Below are 7,070 nucleotides of genomic sequence, written 5' to 3'. Positions count from 1 at the left end.
ATGCTCTTTATATTTTTAAGTATTTTGTAGGCTATTTTTACTAGCGGCAAATTGTTTTTAGGAGACTGGCGATGGTTGGACTAAGTTTTGCGATATACGGAATGCTGCAATACTCTGGACGATTTATTGGTTCGGCGATGGACGGCTGGAGGGCAGATGGATAGTTGTTTTGGCGGAGCTATTGGAATATTATGCTGGACTCTGTTGCTGATGGATCGGTGGTTAATGTCATTACCCGTTTGATGAAGTTGGTTGCTACATTTATCTTCATAGCGGTGGGGTGGAAAGAGTGGTAATTCAAGAGTCGTCCTGACGCGATAGTCTTTGTATACCACCGAGTTAATATCGTTTGGTATATGATGCGGATGAGTAGCATATCCAGAAAAGAATCCACTGAGAAAGCCATTCGAAAGTAGTATTGAAGATCCAGTAGAAATTACCATTACCAATTATAGAGTGTTTTGCGTTGTTGTAACGAGTAGGCTGCCTTTGCTTAAGCTGTACTTTCAATTAGTTTTATTTATGTGCTGAAGGAGCAAAATCGACGCCTTTTCGCGGATTAAGCCATTGTACTGCGATATCTACATTTATCAAAAGTCAATTTTTCAATATCGTATAGTGACTACCGTAAAAACTAGATTGAAATTATACCCCACCGATTACGAACGCTGATTGTTGTATTGTTGTTATTGCTGCCCATGGTTCAGGATGGATATGAGAGAAACTGGTAACACACCGACGATCTGCAAACAATGCTCCTCTTCAATCGTCCGAGGCGATGATTGTATCGCTTGCGAAGGTTTCTGCGGCAAAGTGTATCACATCAAGTGTGTCAGCCTCAGTAAAGACGAATTGAAGGGATACCTAAAAAAATCCAATTTTTGGTGGATTTGTGATATGTGCATCCAACAGATACGTGAAATACGAAATGATCGTTTACCGAAGAAAGACGCCAATATTCAGGTGAACCCTCGACCAGATGCAGTGAAAGAAAAGTTGTCCAATGACGATGAAATTTTGGAAATGAAGAAACAAATTGCTGCCATACAGGATACCCTTAGGAATGTCACTTTCAACGAAACTGCAACAGAAATGCAATCTCTTCGAAGCTTCAATACTGATCCGCCCGCTGCCCAGTCTTCCCCGATGACGTCACCAAAACTGCTATGTGGAACAAAAAATGCTACAAATTCAAATGCCACCGTTGTTCCCGATGTGTTGGATGAAAAGTGTTGGCTTTTCTTTACGAGGCTGAAGAACCACGTTACAGAACACGATATAGCCAAGATGGTTGAAGATTCTCTAGGTCCGAATGTCTCTGCTGTAGTCAAACTGCTTATTCCTGTATGGAAACATCCTTCGTCAATGTCGTACGTTTCCTTCAAAGTTGGGATTAAGGCTTGTTTTAAGCAAACTGCTCTGTTACCATCGACTTGGCCTGCTGGAATTTATTTCAGGGAGTTTCACAATCATTTGTGAGAAACGTGATCATTGGTATACTGGAACCATAGAAAAATAGCATAGTTCATAAAATGTTATGTAATCTCACCATTCATTTGCGATCCGTATTGTTTGTATTTGTGTTTTAAAAATTATTGTTTGCTGCTCCGTTATGTATTTGTTTAAACTATGTTTCAACTATGTTAATTTTAAGTTTTAGAATTACATTTCAATAAGATCATTGTAAGATCAGTTGGAATTAAAACAGATAAATAAATAAATAAATAAATAGAAATCTCTGGAGGAATTCTTGGCAGCTGAATCTCTGGACGAATACCAGCTGAAGGTATGCCTGAAGAATTTTCCCCGGAGGAATTTCTGGTTGAATATGTGGATAAATTTCTAGAGGGACTATTAATAAAATTTCTGGTAGAATCCCAAGTATCAATGGATTCCTGGAAAAACTTCAAAGTAGAATAACTACAGGAAACCACTAAAGATTCTGGATAGAATCTTTGAAGAAATTACCATAGCCATTCTCATATCGATTACTGTTCAAAATAATCCCCGACGGAGACCCCTCATAATTTTTAAGTTTTGCCGGAATATTTCGTGTGAATTATAACTGGAATTCCTCATATATATCCATATCATCATGTCTTAAATTTTGAAAATTCTGCTCTTCCTCCCTACAATTATTGCCCAAAAAGTGTAAAAATATCCTCCCACAGCCACATATTTCTAAAAAAAAATAACAATTACACATTCAATAGACTTTCCGAGATCATTTCAAACATGAGAAGAAATATAGTGTTGCTGCAACAAGCTGACCGACTGTCAAGGTCAAAGGGTTGCTGCAACATAAATCGGTTTGACTAACTTGGGGGCGGAGTCAATGTTGGTCAAACCGTCTGAGCGTCTATGGGCTGCATAATGAACAATTCTTTTGAAAACAGATATCCACTTAAAAAAAGATCGAACAAGTTTTTCAACTGCTGATTGCTTTAGTTTAGAAAATATTTTCTTCATTTGCAAAAAAACGTCTCAACGCAACAGATCCAATCTCTTTGGCAAACTAAGCGACGACAGATCTGCCCTCATTCGGAATCTCACAACATGTGTTTCACGCGACGGGTGTCTTGCCATCACCGAGGTAAATGTCACCGCTCGAAAGACGGCTTTCTGCACACTGCTAAAGATGGGTCCTATCCTGTGGCAGTGTGGCATCAACGAGCGTGGCAAACCCGTCACCCGGCGGCATCTTTACAAATTGAGCATTAATCATGTTTATTCGGAATTAAAATATAATTACTTAATGTTGCTTAAAATATGTTCTTGGAACCGCAGGCACAGGCAGCTATGTACCTACGTGCACTTTACGTTGCTGAGACTTATTTTGACGTCGATGCGCTGTAAGTTTAGACTAGGATGAGCCGGTTGATGCTATTAGTCTGACTGCGACTATCCAACTGATGGACGAGTATCATCCTCTGTTGGTTTAGCTCACGACAAGCTGACAAAAAGGCAATCTAGACATCGGCTTAGGCTAGGTTAGCGCTCGATGACATATCGTTGCAAATTTTCCCCCCGGTTTGGTGTCTATAGTTGTGAAGAGTGGATGCGATGCTAACAATGAGCAAATTGTCGCACGCACTTCTAGTACACAATTGATAGGTGCTGCATTTGTCGTTACAGTGAAACTTCCCTTTATCCAAATACCATATATTGACGTTAATCGTAATCGAATTTCTGTGCACCGTTCAACTACTATTCTACGATGTTATGAAAATATAAGATTTAACAAAATGCTGATGGTTGAAGAACCAAATAGTTTTTCCTCGAACTCTTAGAAAAGCGGTTCTTTAAAGATGAACATTACTTTTCCCATAACAAAAATCCCAATATAATAAACAAATTGCATGTTGACTACTATTCTACTGAAGATAGATCAAAAAGACAACCAATAATATTCCACCACTTTGTGACACTAGGTAACTCTAGTAATTTATTCATTTATGGCCAAATGAGCTGAAATATCATCCTTTAAATCCCAGCAAACAAGTAAAATAAAGAGCGCGCATGAAATTTGTTTTTGGATTTTTTGATTACGATGACGATTTTCAAAATAGGATGACCAGAAAAATATCGATTTTGCAAAATTTTTATTTTCGCAAAAATTATAACTTTTGAACCGATTTTCAATTTTCTTAAACGGAATGAAAGCTAAAAACTTTGACTTTTGGAAAAATAAATAAAATTTCAAAATAATTGTTTTTTTTTTACATGAAAAACAATAAAAAAAATCCGTTTTTTCGTGGCCTCGGGACAATACGGGCTATTGTTGTTCTTATTTTTTTTCTTGAAGGTTCAGAAAATGTTTCGTTTACTGTCAAATTTTCAGCGATATATGTTTTTTAGTTTTTGAGATATATTTTTTTTTTTTGAAAATAAAAATAACAGTCATTTTACATCGGCACACACTGTAGGTCTCAGCGCATTGGATTTTTTATTAAAAAAAGCATAACTTTTGAACAGCTGAACCGATTTTCAATCTTTTTTTATGGAATGAAAGCTTAAGATTTCAACTTTTCAAAAGAAATATACAACCTTAAAAAAAATACATGAAAAATTGTAAAAATTTCCTATAAAACTAGAAACGTTTTACATTTTTTCATGTAAGAAAAAGTTTTTTCGAAGTTTTATATTTTATTTTGAAAAGTTGAAATCTTAAGCTTTTATTCCATAACATGGGCAAATTGCCCTCAGACCCCCTACTAAAAAGGTTTGGGACTCTCGTGAACAAGTTCTTAAAAATAAAGTCTCTGGATTTGTACTCATACGTATCGCTGAACATAGAACCAGATAATTATAATTGACTGGAATGATTTCCATGTATCACATTCGTATCCGAACCAACTCATTCAAACAATCCACATGCTCATCACTGGTTAACTTCTCTCGTCTAGGCTCATTAGATAATGGTCTGTCCTGCCGCACAATTTTAACGGCTTTTAAAACCCACAGACAATCCCATTCGTGGTCTGTCACAGCAAAACCGCATTACCTATTTCATTCAGTTGGTTACGCCATTATTTACAGTTCGGCATTCAACAATCAAAACATTTTCGGATTTTCAGTAGGGGCCTTCGTTTTCGGGAGGCTGAACCGATGTGCCACAAACATGTGGCACAACACAACATTAATCAACTGCGGGTGAAGACATCCTCCATGCACGCCGGAGAGCTTTGATTTCGCACCAGAAAGGTGCTTAATTCGGAGGAAATGCGACTGAATTGAATTATTGTGAATTGACTTTGTGTTCCGTGGCCTTTTGTTGTGTGCTATGATTTCTCTCTGCTCCTCAAATGTTGGTCCGGAGCAAAACCGACAACAGTTCAGCCGCATTGGCAGACCGCCCAGGTGCTCGGAGAAGAATTTGAAAAATGAACGATTCTTCTAGGGAACTTTGTTAGCCGTTCATTGTCCTGGGGTTCCATTTTTCGGTAAACAGTTTATTGTGGCTTTGTTATTGTATCCTGTGACGGATGGATTTAATGGTCTTTCTTTTATAATGTATACAGCTTTTCTTAATTTATCAAATTTAAAGTTATTTTTGCGAAGGTTTACCCACTTTCTACAATTTTTAGAAGTCACCTTAGGCGGCATCCACAAATTACGTAACGCTCTAGGGGGAGGGGGGGAGTAGGCTCAAGCTTTACGGCTCATACAAAAACTTAAAATTTTTCATACAATAAGCGTTATGGAGGGGGGGGAGGGGCTCAAATATTTCCAATTTTAGCGTTACGTAATAAATGGACGCCGCCTTACCCGGGGTAGATGTAAGACAAAAAACGTTCAAATAAGGCTACATTTTGCAATCATATCTAGTTGGCCCATTATTATGATACACAGCAGAACAGAGATAACCTTATCGCGTTCGCGTGTCTTAAAACTCAAATTTTGTGTCTAAAGTAAATTTGGGGCTGTTGAAAATTTCGACTCGAAACCGTTGCCAGAAATGTTCCAGAATGTCACATTTTTTCTCCTCAGGTCATCAAAGTTAAAAAAAAACTGGTTTCATTGATGTTTATAAGGCATTTAAACCATGATTTATCAGATTTTTGGAAAATTCAATTCACCGACCTTGCAAGTTAGGACTTTATCTTTTGTATAAGACATATTTTGAACAAAATTTCATAATTCAATACCGGTTCAATCGATTTGTAACAAGCTTGATAAATAGCAACAGCGAACTAGAGCCCTAAAGAGAAAGAACGATGATAAAATACATTGTTCTCGTTTATTTATCGTTCGGAAAGGTGTTTTATTCCACTGGCCTAACAAAAAATCCCCAAACATCTGATAGCAATAGTATCCCCCAGGTTTTTAGCTTGTTAATATGGGTGTTATTATAGCCCCCCAATTTAATCATAGCTGTCGCACTAGATAAAAAACAGGTTCTCATAGTGTGCTGCGGATTATGATTGTTACAGAGAGCGATTTGTAAGGAATCTCTCGATTTCCTTATTATTCAACTAAGATTTTCCATTTTTTTATGTGTTCGAGTGCAACACCTTTCCAAATATTCTAAAAAATGTTTTTGTAACGAAATTAGTACAAATTTTGTTGATTCGTACTCTTTAGTACCTTTGGCGCGGTAAATGGCTGGGCATGGCGTACCATTGGTACCTCGCGTACCTGCAGGAATAAAATAGACTCCTTTGTGCGGTCCTTAGCCTCTTGCCCAGCAACTCCTATCCCTACCTCCTCGTGGTACTGGCCGGGGTACGAGTAACCTTGGGGAAGATCGGGTAACCAACCCCCGGTGGGAACTTTGGTCGTATGCTGACAGGGAAGGGGGGGGTTTGCTTTTGCAAACCTGGAGCGTCTGTACTCCACGTTAGGAGCGGCTCACAACAGCGTCTGTTCCCCATGTCAGGGGCGGCTGATCATCGTCCGAGTACCAGAGAAGGACTTTAAGCTAAACTGCGCACTATGGTCCTCCGAACATTTAGGGGGAATGGTCCTCCGGAAATCTAGGGGGTTGGTGTCAGGCCCTGCGAGCCAGCCGTAAAAACACATCAGCACAGGAACGTCAACGAGAGAATACGGACCGGAACAATCGGCAAAGACCACAGCGACGAAAATGGACTAGCGATTGGAAACTCGGTACGTGGAACTGCAAATCTCTCAACTTCATTGGAAGTACTCGCATACTCTCCGATGTACTGAAGACCCGCGGTTTCGACATCGTAGCGCTGCAGGAGGTGTGCTGGACAGGAGCATTGGTGCGAACGTTTAGAGGTAATCATACCATCTACCAGAGCTGCGGTAACACACGCGAGCTGGGAACAGCTTTTATAGTGATGGGTGATATGCAAAGGCGCGTGATCGGGTGGTGGCCGATCAATGAACGAATGTGCAAGTTAAGAATCAAAGGCCGATTCTTTAACTTCAGCATAATCAACGTGCATAGCCCACACTCCGGAAGCACTGATGATGACAAGGACGCATTTTACGCGCAGCTCGAACGCGAGTACGACCGCTGCCCAAGCCACGACGTCAAGATCATCATAGGAGATTTGAATGCTCAAGTTGGCCAGGAGGAGGAGTTCAGACCGACGATTGGA

At 39.4% G+C, this 7,070-nt stretch overlaps 1 long non-coding RNA gene across 1 annotated transcript; it reads right to left on the bottom strand.

The window, feature by feature from the left end:
- Positions 1-528: 528 nt before the first annotated feature.
- LOC110678088 lies at positions 529-1,711 on the bottom strand. The gene is made up of 2 exons (XR_002501448.1): positions 941-1,711; positions 529-864 (listed from the first exon to the last, which is right to left on the bottom strand). It is a non-coding gene; the product is annotated as an uncharacterized LOC110678088 (long non-coding RNA).
- Between the last annotated feature and the right edge of the window lie 5,359 nt (positions 1,712-7,070).

This window comes from Aedes aegypti, chromosome 3 (assembly GCF_002204515.2).
Source record: "Aedes aegypti strain LVP_AGWG chromosome 3, AaegL5.0 Primary Assembly, whole genome shotgun sequence".
NCBI classification, from domain to species: domain Eukaryota; kingdom Metazoa; phylum Arthropoda; class Insecta; order Diptera; family Culicidae; genus Aedes; species Aedes aegypti.
Note: the sequence above shows the minus strand (reverse complement) of the source record. Positions and strands in the feature narration are given on the sequence as shown.